General features: G+C 36.1%; 1 protein-coding gene across 9 annotated transcripts in view; it reads right to left on the reverse strand.

Moving 5' to 3' along the window:
• SLC16A7 (solute carrier family 16 member 7) overlaps window positions 1-15691 on the reverse strand; it is a 490902-nt gene that overhangs the window by 460575 nt on the left and 14636 nt on the right. Inside the window, exons 1-2 of one of the 9 annotated variants that reach the window (XM_078336207.1) lie at window positions 11515-11620; window positions 9145-9236 (exon numbers count right to left, since the gene is read on the reverse strand). The exons of 7 other annotated variants lie outside the window; for them this stretch is intronic. The gene's annotated coding sequence lies outside the window, so the exon portion shown is untranslated. Of the gene's footprint in view, window positions 1-9144; window positions 9237-11514; window positions 11621-15691 lie in introns of those variants that run through there. One more of the 9 variants, XM_009004133.5, reaches the window with a different exon arrangement.

Below are 15691 nucleotides of genomic sequence, written 5' to 3' on the forward strand. Positions count from 1 at the left end.
TTTAATATGGTGATAGTTATATGTTCATTTCTATACCACGATGGGTGGCTGGAAAATGTGGGAAGAATTTTTAGTTTAGATCAGGACTCCTGCGTTTGAGTCAGGATCTACTCTATATGCTATGTGACTGTTAAGTGAGTCACTTAAAGTGCCTGAGCCTCAGTTGTACTCATCTGTAAAATGGAGAGAATTATAGCATTGTCCATCTCACCAGATCATGAGATGAATCCGTGAAAGCACTGGGTTCATTGTAAAGGACCATACAAATGTAAAGCATTAGTAATTTCATTTATACATTTTCAAGTTATGAAGGGTCTAAAAAATAACCCAGAACATAAGTAGATATATTCATTTCCAGAGAATTAGGCTGGGTCCTGATTATAGCTTTTTTTTTTTTTTTTTTTTTTTGAGACAGAGTTTTCTCTCGTTACCCAGGCTGGAGTGCAATGGCGCGATCTCGGCTCACCACAACCTCCGCCTCCTGGGTTCAGGCAATTCTCCTGCCTCAGCTTCCCGAGTAGCTGGGATTACAGGCACGCGCCACCATGACCAGCTAATTTTTTTTTTTTTTTTTGTATTTTTAGTAGAGACGGGGTTTCACCATATTGACCAGGATGGTGTCGATCTCTTGACCTCGTGATCCACCCGCCTCGCCTCCCAAAGTGCTGGGATTACAGGCCTGCGCCACCGCGCCCAGCCCTGATTATCGCTTTTAAGTCATATGTTCTTCTCTTTAAAAAGCAAAAGCAAACAAAAAACCTGAAGCACTTAAAAGGACAGAAAAAATTATTCCTTAAAATGCTTAACATTTTCTTAGAATTATTTATACAAAAAATGAGATTATTTCTATAAAATGCTGATGATTTTACTTTTATAATCTGTAATTGTACCTACTAATATATTCTTTTTTCGCCTTTATGCTCGGCCCACATAATATGGTGTTTCATAGACAACGAGTTAGCAAAAACTACAGAATAAATTAGAATAATAAAAATTTTAGATGTTACACATAACTCAGTCAATGTAATTTTTTGGAAAAAACTCTGCTCTTTTAAGTAACAATTCTATCATTTAAGTATTTTTTATATAAAGAGAATTATATATTTTTTTCCCCAAAACTGACAAGTTGCTCTGTTTTTATTTCCTCAGTGTGTGTCAGGCATATTTGCTATTGCCCTCCTTTCCCTCAGTTTGCTTCTCAATGGTGCTGAACGCATATACCTACGAAGACATGCTTATACCACTCGATCCTTACCCAAGGCCACAGCTAAGTAGACCACAAGTCACATCAAGTGGAGGGGGAAAATAACTAATATTTCTTGAGTTGCTACCATATCCAAATCGTCACTCTTATTTTGAACTTTTCACAAGTAGTAACTCATTTATTCCTCACTACAACTATGAGGTAGGTAGTATTACCAGCATCCCCATTCACAGATGAAGAAATTGAGTTACACAATCATTAAGGAAGTTTCCCAAGATTACAAAGCTAGGAAGATTTGGATCTGAGATTTACACTCAACCAGTCTGGCTACAGAGCTTGAGCTTTAAACATTGTAGTATGTACTATTCTTAAATAGTTTCCCTTGTTACCACCTATAAATGAGGCTAAGCCAATTTTATTTTCTACCTTAAGAATGTGAAGAAATACACAGAGAGTCTGAGTCAGTTAAATTGTGTGGGGCACTAGAAGTGTGAAGTCATTTTGCATTTCAACAGAATGGAAAATTGGTAGTCTAGGAAGAAAACCAGCACTGCATTACCATTCCCACAAGGTCTCATAAAACCAGGCTTCAGAAAAATCCTCTGTATTTCCAATTTCTGAGTTCATTACCGGAATTAATTTGTACAAGTCTCTGTTCTTTGTAATATAAAAAATCCTTCCATTGAAAGGAACTAAAAAGTGTACATACAGTAGAAAAAACAAATAACAAGAAGGTACGATATATTCCGAGAATACAACTAACTGAAAGGGGAAACCAGATGGCTAAGAGTAGTACGTGCTCCGGGTATCCTCTTGGGACATTTGATGCACTGGTGGACTTGAACTTGGGGTTTTACAGCCCCAAAGGGTACATTCAACAAGTCACAAAGCCCAAGGCCAGACACAGGTAGAAAGTGTAAAAGGTGATATGCCCTGCTGTCACCCAATAAAACTGCATCGTCACTGTACCAGAACTATGCTTGCAGTAGTACACACACATATACACACACAGGTGCACACGCACACACACACACACACACACAACCAAGCAATGAAAAGAAACAAGTCTGCTTCTAAATTTGGTGCTAGTAGTGGGGAACAAATATATCACCTGCAGGTTAATGACCGACAGTCATTCCAATTTCATATTACCAATTTCATATTGCAAAGGTGATTCAAAATATGTTGACAATGTTTGGGAGTTTACAATGTTGGGAAATGCCCCAGACCCCAGCAGAGGGAAATGCAAACTTTCTCAACTAGAAATTCAGCTTAATACAAGTTTCAAATAATTCCCATATGATAAGGAACCAAGTAATGCTCATTTATTTGTACAGCGCGATGAATCAAGAACCAGGAGAAAATACAGATAGCAGAATCAGGTTCATAACAACCATTAGGTAGCAAGATTATCAAAGAGAAGACAAAAATTGGAGACCACGAAGAACTGTATGAGAACAATTTTAAAAACTGTTTGCTTATATGTAAGTTGTTAAAAGCAAAGCAGAAAACAAGGGAAAAAAGGAATGATAAATATAAAATTAACAGTGGTTATTATCTCAAAAGGAAAGAGATATGAGCAAAAAAAAATAAGACTATGGAGATGCATGTAGGTAAGTTTAGAGTTTTGTTAGTATTTTAATTCTTGAGTTGGCTGGTAGGTTCAATGATTATCATTAGATTAGTAATTAAGATAGAGATACATATGACAGGAATATATCACAACCTAAAGATCATGATTAATCTAATCCAGTTCAAATACTTGAGGGCCAAAAACCATAAATAAATAAATATTTTAAAATCTATTAATATAATTTATCACATTTATATAATACAGAAAAGAATTATAAAATAATCTCAAAACTCTACCAACCAAAAAATAGAAAAATTCCTTAATCACACAAAAAACAAAATCTGTAACATCATACTTAATGCTCTCCATTTAAGAAATCAAAACAAAATTCTCTGTCATTTTATGAAATATCCTAAGTAAAATAGTAAGGCAAAAAAAAAAAATGTAAGAGGTTAGAAACAAAATTCTCTTTGTACACATTACAGATAAACTACCAGAATAGGGTGGAAAATCTACAAATAAAACAGAATTAATTAGATAGTCGAGCAAGTTTGATAGATAAAATATTGCCACATGAAAATAAATTGCATTTAGCCACAAAATATAGAACATGTAATTTTAAAAACACAGCATACAGAATACCTCAATATGTAGTTTTTCCTTAAAAATATAACACAATATATTAAATTTTTATAGATAAAATAATTTTTAAAAGCACAAGACATAAAAGGCCAGAATAGTGAGATAAGCCATTCTCATGATTTGAAAGCTTCAATATCATAAAAATGCCAATTATACCCAAATTTGAAATTGATATATTGATTTAAATGCAGAGAAAATGCCTATTACTATGATTTTCTAATTGAAAGCCCTAATCTAAAATTTATATGATATGAAATATCAAATGGCCAAGAATGACAAAGTCATTTCTAAAGTAGAATAAAGGTGGGAATATGGGGGATTTGCACAATTATGAAGGCTTATTAAAATGCTTTGGTGGGCCAGGCACCCTGGCTCATTCCTGTAATGCCAGCACTTTGGGTGGCCGAGGCAGGCTGATCATGAGGTCAGGAGTTTGAGACCAGCCTGGCCAACATAGTGAAACCCCGTTTCTACTAAAATAATACAAAAATTTAGCTGGGTGTGGTGGCCAGCACCTGTAATCCCAGCTACTTGGGCTTCTGAGGGAGGAGAATGGCTTGTACCAACCAGGGAGGTGGAGGTTGCAATGAGCTGAGATCATGCCACTGAACTCCAGCCCAGGGCATAGAGTGAGACTGAGTCTTAAAAAAAGAAAAAGCTTTGGTGATTTCGACCATGAGAGGTGTTAATGCCATGACCAATGAATTTAACAAAGGACAGAATAAAAAGCCCCCAAACATACACTTGCACGTGCACACACGCACACACACACACACAAACATTCACTAGGAAAATGCTGTTGCTCAAGGCTGGTCATCCACATGGGAAAATATGACACTAGCCTTTCCCCTCCCATCATGCAGAAAAAACAAAAACAAAAAAGGAACACCAGATGGATCACCATAGGTGACAAAACAAAGCTAGGGCTGAGCTATTCAATGCAGTAGTCCATACCCACATGATGCAAATTAAAACCTACATTAATTAAAATTAAATTCCAAAATTCAGCTACTCTGTCACACTATTCATAATTCTGGTGTTCAGTGGCTACATGTGGCTAGTAGTTATTGTTTTTGCTATTTTCAAATATAAAATATTTCCATCAGTGCAGAGAAATGTATTGAACAGTGCTGAGAGATATTTAGGATAGAAGCTTTATGGCCTTGATGTTGGGAAGGATGTACTAAACAAAAAGACCACAAAGGAAACAAACAAAAATACACAATGGAAATACAACTAATAAGTTTAGCTAATTTATAATTGTAGATCAAAAAAGACCATAAAGAAAATGAAAAAGAAAGCTTTAATCTGAAAGACAGCATCTGAAATACATGCAGAATATACAGAATACATAAGGAACACATATAAAACAATAAGAAGGTAAAACCATCATAGAAAAATAGACAAAAGATTCATGAGGTACTTCATTCTAGTTGATGAAATAAAAACATAATTTCAGTCTAGCATTTTATCAATATATGTGACTAAAATGTTTGACACAGTTCTGTGTTCAATTTTAAATTACCAAGAGTTTTGGGGGAACAACAACCTACATTTTTTCAGCCTGGAAGAAAGACTACAGTGGCTTACACAGAGGCCCAGCAACATTTAAGTAGGTTGAGAAAAATGTTTGAACATGTTATTAAATAGATACTTCTAATGTTAGCTTATCCTTCATTAAAAGGTAGTCTTCTAGTTCACTTAGTAATTTATCTTTATCTTATTTTGAGGACACAGCAGAAATACTTGGGAGGCCCACAGTACATTCACACCACCTTTTACTCTGAGTGTAGAATTTGACAGTAACTAAGGCATTGATTTTATATTTACTTCAATTAGAAGAATCAGAGACCACGGAAGTGTTGCATAATTGGAGGGTGAAATGGAAAAAGTAGAAAGAGTTATAAGCATATGAGAAAATACTGTAAATATAACTAAAATGCATAGTTTCTTCAAAACAAAGATAGATTTCTGTCACTGGAATTCATGAGTAAGTATTACTCGGCACCATCCCATATCCTACCTCAACTCCCCCACTAAGAAAACCCATAGAAATGATTTGTAAAAATCACACTTTCTTAGCATATAAAATATGAAGTCCTTGAAGTCTTTATATATATAAAGACTTCATATTTTAATAATTGTTAAATGTTAAAAATATTTGTATACCTTAAAACTCAAAACAAAACTATGTTCAAACCACATAATCTAAGTGATTTGCCTCTCAAGGTTCTTGAGATCTAAAAATGAGAGGAAGATCATTAGCAGCCTAGCAATTCTGGTACATAGTAAAGAGCATTTAACAGTGCACAGAGAAATAAGGTATTCAAGTCAGATTAAACATTAGGAAGCATATGACAATGACTACTAATAATTAGAAAGAATCCACCCCACAAACAAGGATCCCAGCCCAAAGAATGGAGAGTGCATGATGGGTGGTAGCCTAGACTCCAGGGAATCCAGAAATCATCACAGACATGATCACTTTACAATAGTCAGACTTCAGCTTTTGGATGGGGTTCAAGGACTGCTCTATCCAGGAAATAAGACTATAAACAACATGGCAGTGTTACAGTAGTCACAGGGATTGGGGAGACAGATTTCTACAATCAATAATCAGTGCGCAGAGCAGTCACGAGCTAGCCCTAGTAACAGAGGAAATGAAATTCAAGATCATGAAGGCAGGCATATAACTTAGCAAAAAAATAGTGATCTCGACTTTAGAGAACAATAGTGGAGACGCACGGATCAACCACAGTGCACCGTCTTGCCTCAGATTCGTTATTAGAAAACACTGCTAAAAACAAAACCTTCCAGTTGTCATTTACAGGGCACTCCATTCCAGGTTAGCTTCACTAGTTCCTAAGTTCTTAGGCTGAGGTTGTTTAAATATATATCCTGCCTCAAAAAAGATTGTATTTGGGCTTGAAAATACAATTGATGGGCCAACTTTGCATAGCTAAGGGAAATAGAAGGCCATAAGCTCGAACATTGGTGTGAAGTATAACTTTTTAAGTAATACTGTGATTAATAAAAACTATAAATGTTTCTCCCAGTTTGGAGGGGGTGAACTTTTGTGCCTAATTCTATTGGTTTCTGATTAATCCTCCCATATGCTTCCCTTTTTGAGGCATGTTCTTACTGCACATTTGATTTCCTCACAAATGCTTGCCTCCTACTTCCTCCTCTGCTACACAGGCTCTTAATCATTTATTTTGCCAATTTCCTATTTTCTGTTCCTTCCAGTGGTGACACACAATCTCTATGTTATCCTGCTGTCAGGAGGGTAAAAGTACAGACACCATTCTTTTCACAAAACCAAGAATAGAAGTGATTACAAAGGCCTTAGTCATCAATTTTCCATGCTGACAGAAATGCAAAAATAAATACTAGGACTTCCAAATAGCACAGGGCAAAAGCATGCCCTGAACACACAGGCAAGGTCAGTTGGTTGAGACCTACTTCCTTAATATTAATCTAATACAGACCATTTTGTGCTGTCTTCCTCTTTCATAAACATACCTCATTGTAAATTTTTTTTCAGAGGAAAGGGTTTTTATATGAAACAGTAGTTAATTCCCAGGTCAATCAGTTTTACTTTGCATCACAATCTCAATGCTGAATCTATAACATTCAGAGTTCCTTAATATGGCAAAACAAAATAACATGAATATCCAAGCCTTATTCATAGGCAGGGACCAATGGCTGCAAAAAGCAAAATCCACATAATGTAGTTTTTAAAAAAAGGAGGAAGAAAAAAAACAGTCTCAGTATAAAACTCAGCTGCAGAGTGTTGTCAGGTAGCTGCCCTCTCTGTCTCTATAAGGAACAATTCAGTTGCTATTAGCATAATCTAAGTGCTGAAGTGTGGAATCTGGGGTTAGAGTGTCTAGTCTCAAACATTATCTCCATTATTTACTAACTTTGTGAATTTTAGTGAGTCATTTAATGCCTCAGTGCCTTGATTGTTTTCTGTAAAAACGGAAGTAATAATGTTCCCTATCTCATGTGTATGGATTAAACAAGGTGACACATGTAAAGTGTTTAAGATAGTGCCTAGGGCAGTTGACAATCAATGTAAATCATCATTACAATTGCTTATTTGGAACATATGCTCCGTTCTTCTCCTTGCCTAGCAGTTTCTTCCATTTGCACATGCCAACAGAGCTACCAGTTCAGAGTTAACAGTATTTCATAACTGTAGTGCCCATAACTTCTGGCATACTCAGCCCATATCATGTGAGGTACACATGGCTGCCTTCACTGGGTCTGTGGGTAAGAACAGATTCTCTTAAAATCTGTCAGCAGGAAGTCACAGACCTGTCTTTCTGGTGTGAATGTTTCTAATTCATAGATTTATAAACATGCAAGTAAATAATATAAAGAATGCAAATTACACGTATCTTCCCTCTCAGGATAATATTAAAATAACATTATGAACAAATGAAGCCAGCTGAGGAAAAATGTTCTGCTTGTAAGATGGTGAGGTCACTGTATGCCTGCAAACCTTTTAATTGAAGCTGCATAGTCACTTTTCATGGATTCGGTAAGATTAACTCACTGGGTAAAATAATAGGCTAAATAACCTCTAAGATTCTTCGATTGCACAATTCAATTTTACACAGAGATTGTGTAATACAATGCATGATATTAAACTGAAATGAAGTCTTTAATGCAAATCAGGAATGTGAATTTTCATTTGTTTGAATCCTACAAATCCAAAAAGGAATAGGCTATGTCTTGTAAATCAGATTAGGTAAAGGCTAAATGTTCATTTGAATAGAAACTATTAGGTAAAACGTTCATGTTAAAGTGTGAAGTCACTCTAAAAGGTCAAATGCTCACATTAGACACATTTAACATTTAGGGCTATTAAAGTGGTTGAGAAATAAAATAGAGCCATGGAAATTTTCTTTATAATCAGGTACTGCAAATGAGAAAATACGGGAGCAGAAAAATCACAAAATCATATCAGCATTTAACATTACATAGAAAATGCAGCCAATTGCCAAGTAAAACATAATTTATATTATCAAAAATATCATTTATTATGCCAAAAATTTACTGAAAATAGGTGATTTCAACAAAATTCAGGAAACAAAAATGATTTGCAGGCAAGGAGAAGGAGATGATAGTACTAGTGATCCCACTTTTCTTTCTTTTCTTTTTGAGATGCAGTTTCACTGTTGCTACCCAGACTGGAGTGCAATGGCACGATCTCGGCTCACCGCAACCTCCGCCTTCTGGGTTCAAGCAATTCTCCTGCCTCAGCCTCCCGAGTAGCTGGGACTACAGGCGCTCACCACCATGCCCAGCTAATTTTTGTATTTTTAGTAGAGACGGGGTTTTCACCTTGTTGACCAGGATGGTCTCGATCTCTTGACCTCATGATCCACCCGCCTCGGCCTCCCAAAGTGCTGGGATTATAGGCGTGAGCGACCGCACCCGGTCTTTGAAAGTTCTTGATTGTAATATCTCTATGTACTTTATCACCAGAACAACTATTAGAAAGGGAAGATCACACACCTTAAGAGTACGATTAATGAAAAATTAAGACTACAAACAATTATGTATTTTAGACTTGGAAGGGAGCATTCTACTTTATAAGAATTAGTTTCCCATAATATTTGTTTCAGTTACAGCGTTGAGTGCAAAAATTGTGGAAGGAAAATTCCAGCTATTTAAGTGGAATCAGCAAACATTAGTCAAAATTTAGGAAACTTACTCTTGTGCTTCTTGAATATAGGTGACTTTTACTCATCTTTTTTTGCCTCATTATTGAATAAAACGGTATTTGTATTTCATAGGTCTCTCATGCTAGAAAGAATGAGAAATATGGAAACATAGATAGAAAACGTATTAAATTTATAATAGTATAGCAATTTATGCCAGCCATGTGGTTTAATAAATATTTGAGTACATGGTATACGGGATAAAGCTTTAGAATGAGGTGAGAAACATGATTTAAGGATGCTGAGTTATGTAGCAAATAAGCATATAAATGGTACTGATAAGCAATGTAGCAGTATAAGCTACAATTGTATGGCTCTAAAAAGAAACATAATTTGAGTTAAAGATACCAGGAAATGATTACAATATTCATTAGTCCTGCAATATAAATGTCTTTGCTCCCCGTGAGAAAAAAAATCTTACAGATACAAAAAATTGAGTCACAGTTATTTAACAATAGTAAAATATAGCTATATATCAGTAATTAAAAGCTTTTACCAGGAAGGGAGTTCAAAATTTTAAATTGCCTCTATGATGTGGCAATGCACAGAAATAAGGAAAATCAAGATGTCAGTAAAACAAATGGTTTTTCTGATTACCATACTCAAAGGTTTGGAAAGAGAGAGTGACTCTATCAATAATAAAACAACAATAGTAATTTCACATTTACTGCCTAAGGATGTTCAATTTAAATAATTTGAGTCTATTAGGCCAGACCTTAGGTCTCAACAATTAATTCTCACCTCAATACTTTCAATTATTATTTTGCTATTATATCCATATTAAAATTTCAATAAACCATATGATTCTTATAGTTATTATTTTATTATGAAAACAAGCACAGAGGCTACTTCAATATGCACTGTAAATTACATGAGATCATGTCATATGTTTAGAACTGTGAAAATAAAATCCAAATTTAAGTACTCTTCAAGTATGTAAAGGGCATTATAAATAATTTTTTTCAAAATCCTAGTTTTTCTATAAAGACAAAGGTCTATCCTTAAGGCAATGTTTCCTACATAGCCTTCCATAAAATACCAATGTCCTAAAATCCTCTACAAAAATGGCATCAATAATCAAATAAGCTTGAAAATTTCTAAACCTAGCAATTGTCTAAATATAGACTATAGACTGGGGCTTAGGGCCTCTCCAATATCAAGTAGCATTTTGTGAGTATATTAATAACAATAAATGAGAAGGGTGCATATATTTAATAAGAAAAATCATTTTGCCTTTATAATTTTTACAAATGTTCTCCAGTGTAGGTGATATATTCACATGACTAAAGGCTCACAGAATAGAGCAGGAATACAGGCAGATTAAATTATTTTTTATTTCCTATTTTGCAGAGAAATGAGGCTAACAATAAAACTAAAAATACAGAAGTGATTTTGTTCTTATGCCACAATAGTAACTCAAAGTATTATTCACTGGAAAAATCTAGATTAATTCTGTAATATGGTTAGCCAGCCACCTATCCAAATAATGCATTTATGCTATAACATATAACAGTTAAAACCTATAAAACCTCACTTATCTTAAATAAATTCTAGGGCAGAATATGATATTTAACTGGGTAATGATACTAAAAATATATGCTATTAAGTGCTGTAGTAAAAATAAGTTCTAGTAACCTTTTAAATAATGAATGGTGGGAAAAATGTGAAAATAAATTACATGTATCATAGTTCTCCTCATACATTGGGCTCACTTTGGAAATTAAATTCCTTTAATTTCCATACTCTATGCTTTTTTCCAGAATTAAAGTGACCCAATTCCCTTGCGTCATTCTGTAGAACATTCCTTATTTTTACCCTCACAAACAGATGACTTGAGACACTTGAATAACTAAGGAATTGAGTCAAGCAAAGTCCTAAGGCAATGGGCCTATTTTTGCATAACTGAAAGCAAATAAGATAACTTAAAAATCAGCTGCTTTTTTTTCGTTTTTTAAAAAAAATCTAATTTATTTTTTCATTAAAAAGCTAAAATATTTAAGAAATTTAAAATAAATTTAGGAAAATATAAGAACTTAGAATAAATGTAAATTTAGGCATGTTTAGTGGTCTACCCAGAATATTGCATGACAAATGATTTTTTAATTGTTATTATTATATAATTCTCTTTACTTTTGCTGAAAGTAAATGACAAAATGCTTGAGTAAAAAGTAAAAGACAAAATTTCCACAAAATGACGTTATTTAGATACTATCAGGGCACTTCCACCTTCAGTAAATACTTTAATAAGTGCCTTCAATTTCTTTGTTATATGCCAAGCAAAACGCTGTAAAATAAAATCCCTACTCAATGTATTTAAACCTAAAGGTTACAGGCCCAGGGTGGTAAAGCAACAAGCCAGTTACCTCAGGCATCATGCTGTTGGCGTGTCCTTTATGCTTTTCTTTGTCAGGCTGTCTTCTCAGAACTGTTAGGTTCCCATGACTATTATCTGTAGTTTCCCCTTCCAGTGAAAGTGAAGGGCATTACAGGGAACATTCACCAGGTTCTGGGCAGAGTAAATGCCAAGATCCAACAGAGTCAAGTCACGGAGCAGGAACCAGGCCAGGGTGCAAGATAAGATAACAAGCAGGTTCCAACAGACTCTTTTGGATTTCCTGGCACTTTGGAGTTCGCAAGGATAAATTCGCATCTCTCATGAGTAAAGTGAAGTTCAGAAAACACCGTCAGCTACACGAGCATCTTTCTGATGTTTAGGACACTATTCCAGTCATAGGACAACAGCAGATTTCTGAGGCAATGGCAACAACATCCATGATACTCCAAGAGCATGAACAATCACCAAAGGGAAGAATGCCTGGTAATTTTGCTGGTATTACTACTGATGCAGCTGTGTTGCTAAACAGTGTGTTAGTTTCACAGATGCAGGAAACTCAGCATCTGAGTGTTTGCCAGTCTTGACACATGGGACCCTCCATGTACCTCTTTTTAATCTTATCAGAAAATTCCTCTTACAAGGGATTGTAAAAAAATGAAAGGTAAAAGTCAATGTCAGTTGAAGTAAGAGCAAGTTTTTATTAGTGATCACTGCCATGTCGGAAACAAAATTATACTGAAAAAATTGGTGAATGATGTGTGTGGTTTTTTTTCCATTTTCAGATTTCTAGGAATTTGAGACACTTCTCATGGATGTAAAAAGGAGAGGCCTGTTGTCTTAGTCTGTTTGTGCTGCTATAAAAACCACAGAATGAGTAATTCATAAAGAAGGCAAATGTATTTCTTACATTTATGGACTCAAGGAAGTCCAAGATCAAGGTGCAGAATCTGGTGAGAGGCTCTGTCTTTCCCTCCAAGATGGTGCTTTGTTGCTGTGTCCTGCAGAGGGGTAACACTGTGTCCTCAAGTGGCTGAAAGCAGAAGAGCAAGAGGCCCAAACACTGCATGGAGCCTCTTTTGTATAAGGGCCTGATTCCTATTCATAACGCAAGAACCCTCACAACCTAATCACCTCTTACTGCAATGGCCACTAAGCATCAACATGTAGATTTTGAAGAAACTTCAAAATCTTTCATTCAAATTACAGCAGCTGTACAGGCAAAGAATATATAATATTTCAAAATAAAGTTTGATTATGTAATGAAATAAAGAATCATGGCACTTCTACCATATTATATTATTCTGATGCCTTTAATAACATAAATAACACATACGAAACACATAGGAGCAGGTACCCTCATGCTGTTCTTATGATAGTGAGTGAGTTCTCAAAAGATCTAATGGTTTTATAAGGGGCTTTTCCCCCTTCTGCTCAGTACGTCTCCTTCCTGCCATCATGTGAAGAAGATGTGTTTGATTTTCCTTCCACCATAATTGTAAGTTTCCTGAGGCTGTAGCAATGAGGAACTGTTAGTCAATTAAACCTCTAAACAGCCTTGGAACATGGTACCCTGCATCCCAGTTGTTTCAGCTCCAGCCATGGCTAAAAGGGGCCAAGTTACAGCTCAGCCCATTGCTTTAGATGGGGCAATCCACAAGCCTTGGTGTCTTACCTGTGGTGTTGCATCTGTGGCTGCACAAAAGTCAAGAGAATTCAGGTTTGGAAATCTCTGCCTAGATTTCAGAGGCTGCATGAAAATGCCTAGATGTCAAGGCAGAAGTTTGCTGCAGGGGCAGGACCCTCATGGAGAAACTCTGCTTAGGCCACTGAGGAAGGGAAATGTGGGGATGAAACCTCCACATAGAGTCCCCAATGGGGAACTGCCTGGTGGAGCTGTGAGGAGAGGGCCACCATCCTCCAGACCTAGAATTGTAGATACACTCAAAGCTTGCACCATGTACCTGGAAAAGCTGCAGACACTTAATGTCGTCCAGTGAAAGCAGCTGGGATGGGAGCTGTACCTTGCAGAGCCACAGGGACAGAGTTGCCCAAGGTTGTAGGTGCCTACCTTTTGCATCAGCATGACCTCAATGCAAGACATAGTGTCAAAGGAGATCATTTTGGAACTCTAAGGTTTAATGACTGCCCTATTGGATTTTGGACATGCATGGGGCCTATAGCCCCTCTGTTTTGGCCAATTTCTCCTATTTGGAATGGATGTATTTACCCCATTGTTTCTATTAATAGAAAGTAACTAACTTGCTTTTGACTTTACAGGCTCATAGGCAGAAGGGACTTGCCTTGTCGCAGATGAAACTTTGGATTTGGACTTTTGAGTTAATGCTGGAATGACTTAACACTTTGGAGGAATGATTATGTTTTAGGGAATGATTGTGTTTTAAAATGTGAGGACATAACGTGTAGGATAGGCCAGGGGTGGAATGGTATGGTTTGTCTGTGTCCCCACCCAAATCTCCTCTTGAATTGTAGTTCCCATAGTCTCCACATGTCGCGTGGGGACCTAGTGGGAAATAAGTGAATCACGAGGCAGTTACCCTCATGCTGTTCTCGTAATAGTGAATGAGTTCTCACAAAGCCTGATAATTGTATAAGGAGCTTCTCCCTTTCCTCAGCACTCATTTCTCTCTCTCACTGCCATGTGAAGAAGGACATGTTTCCTTCCCCTTCTACCACGACTGTAAGTTTCCTGACGCCTCTCCAGCCATGCAGAACTTTGAGTCAAATAAACTGCTTTCCTTTATAAATTGCCCAGGCTCTGATATGTGCTTATAGCAGCAAGAGAACAGACTAATACAGGAGATGTATAAGGATAGATCCCTCATGAATGGAATTACTGCCCTTATAAAAGAGCCCTAAGGGAGTTCTCTTACCACTTCTGCTATGTAAGAACACAGCTATAACACTGCTATCTGTGAACCAGAAAGCAGGCCCTCGCCAGACGCTGAATCTGCCAGCAACTTGATCTTGGACTTGCCAGCCTCCATAATTGTGAAAACAAAAATTCTGTTATTTAAAAGCTACTCAGTCTATGGAATTTTGTTATACAGCCCAAGCTAAGAAAAAAACATAAACAAGATATACTGTCATTCAACTCAACTGCCTCACAGCTAGAAACATATATTATCTCAATCATGTATTTCAGAATGCCGTGTTGCTATTAAAGAAGCACATTCTTAAACACATGCGCTGAAACGTCGTTACAACACTATCCTCATGTTTACTCTCAGAGGGCTACAGTTCAGAGCTAAACTGTCTACAATGAGGGACTTCCTAAATCTTCTCGGATAGGTTTAAGATGAACTCTTATGTTGAATTTCAAATTATAATGGAGTTCTGGTATTACAATCAACAAATTATTAAAAATTTTTTGTGAGTAATCATTCTCATTAAAGTATAATTGTAGCTGAATACACTTGTTTAATAAAGTATAATCAAGTACTCAAAAAAAAACCAATAGTCAAATCCCAATTATTTAAATGTAGCCCTAATCAACAACATTATCTGTGTCTACTTGATTTCTTGATGCTAGCATCAATCCCAACATACAATATGTAAGGTTAACATTTTTGAAAGAGGAATTGTATATATGGAAGAGTAGCAAAGTAAAATATTGCCAACATTTCCCTTGTTCTTTTAAGTTTGCCTTCTGTTTCTGGAAAAAGACTTTCAGGTGTGATTCTAACATTTGAAAATATAATGATTTTTATTTTTATTTACCACATTTTAAAAGAACAGAATCCTAAGTATTTCTCTTATATCCTTGTAATTTCCCTCTTCTATAAACTGTGTGTGCAAAGAGGGAGGATTCCACTCTCCCTGGGAAGAAAACATGTAATATAAGGGAAAATATAGATTTTGGAACTAAACCTTTGTTTCCTAACCAGCCAACACCATTCTAAATTGGAGATAGCAATGCCCAGGTAATAGAGATGTTGACATTGTCAGAGGATGGCTCAGGACTGCCTGAGATGATGCAGTAAAAACTCCATAACTGTATGTTTGGCACACACTTAACACCAAGTTTGTTACCTGCCTTCTCTGTCTCCTTTCCCATTCCAAAACTCTGAGTGTGTAAACCCTTTTGCACATCCTTCAGACACGAAGAGAGTAACAAAACAAACATATATTTAAATTTGGGTTTTATAGACCAGGAGTGGTTACCTGAATGTAAAATTGAGCACTCA

This window comes from Callithrix jacchus, chromosome 9 (assembly GCF_049354715.1).
Source record: "Callithrix jacchus isolate 240 chromosome 9, calJac240_pri, whole genome shotgun sequence".
NCBI lineage: Eukaryota > Metazoa > Chordata > Mammalia > Primates > Cebidae > Callithrix > Callithrix jacchus.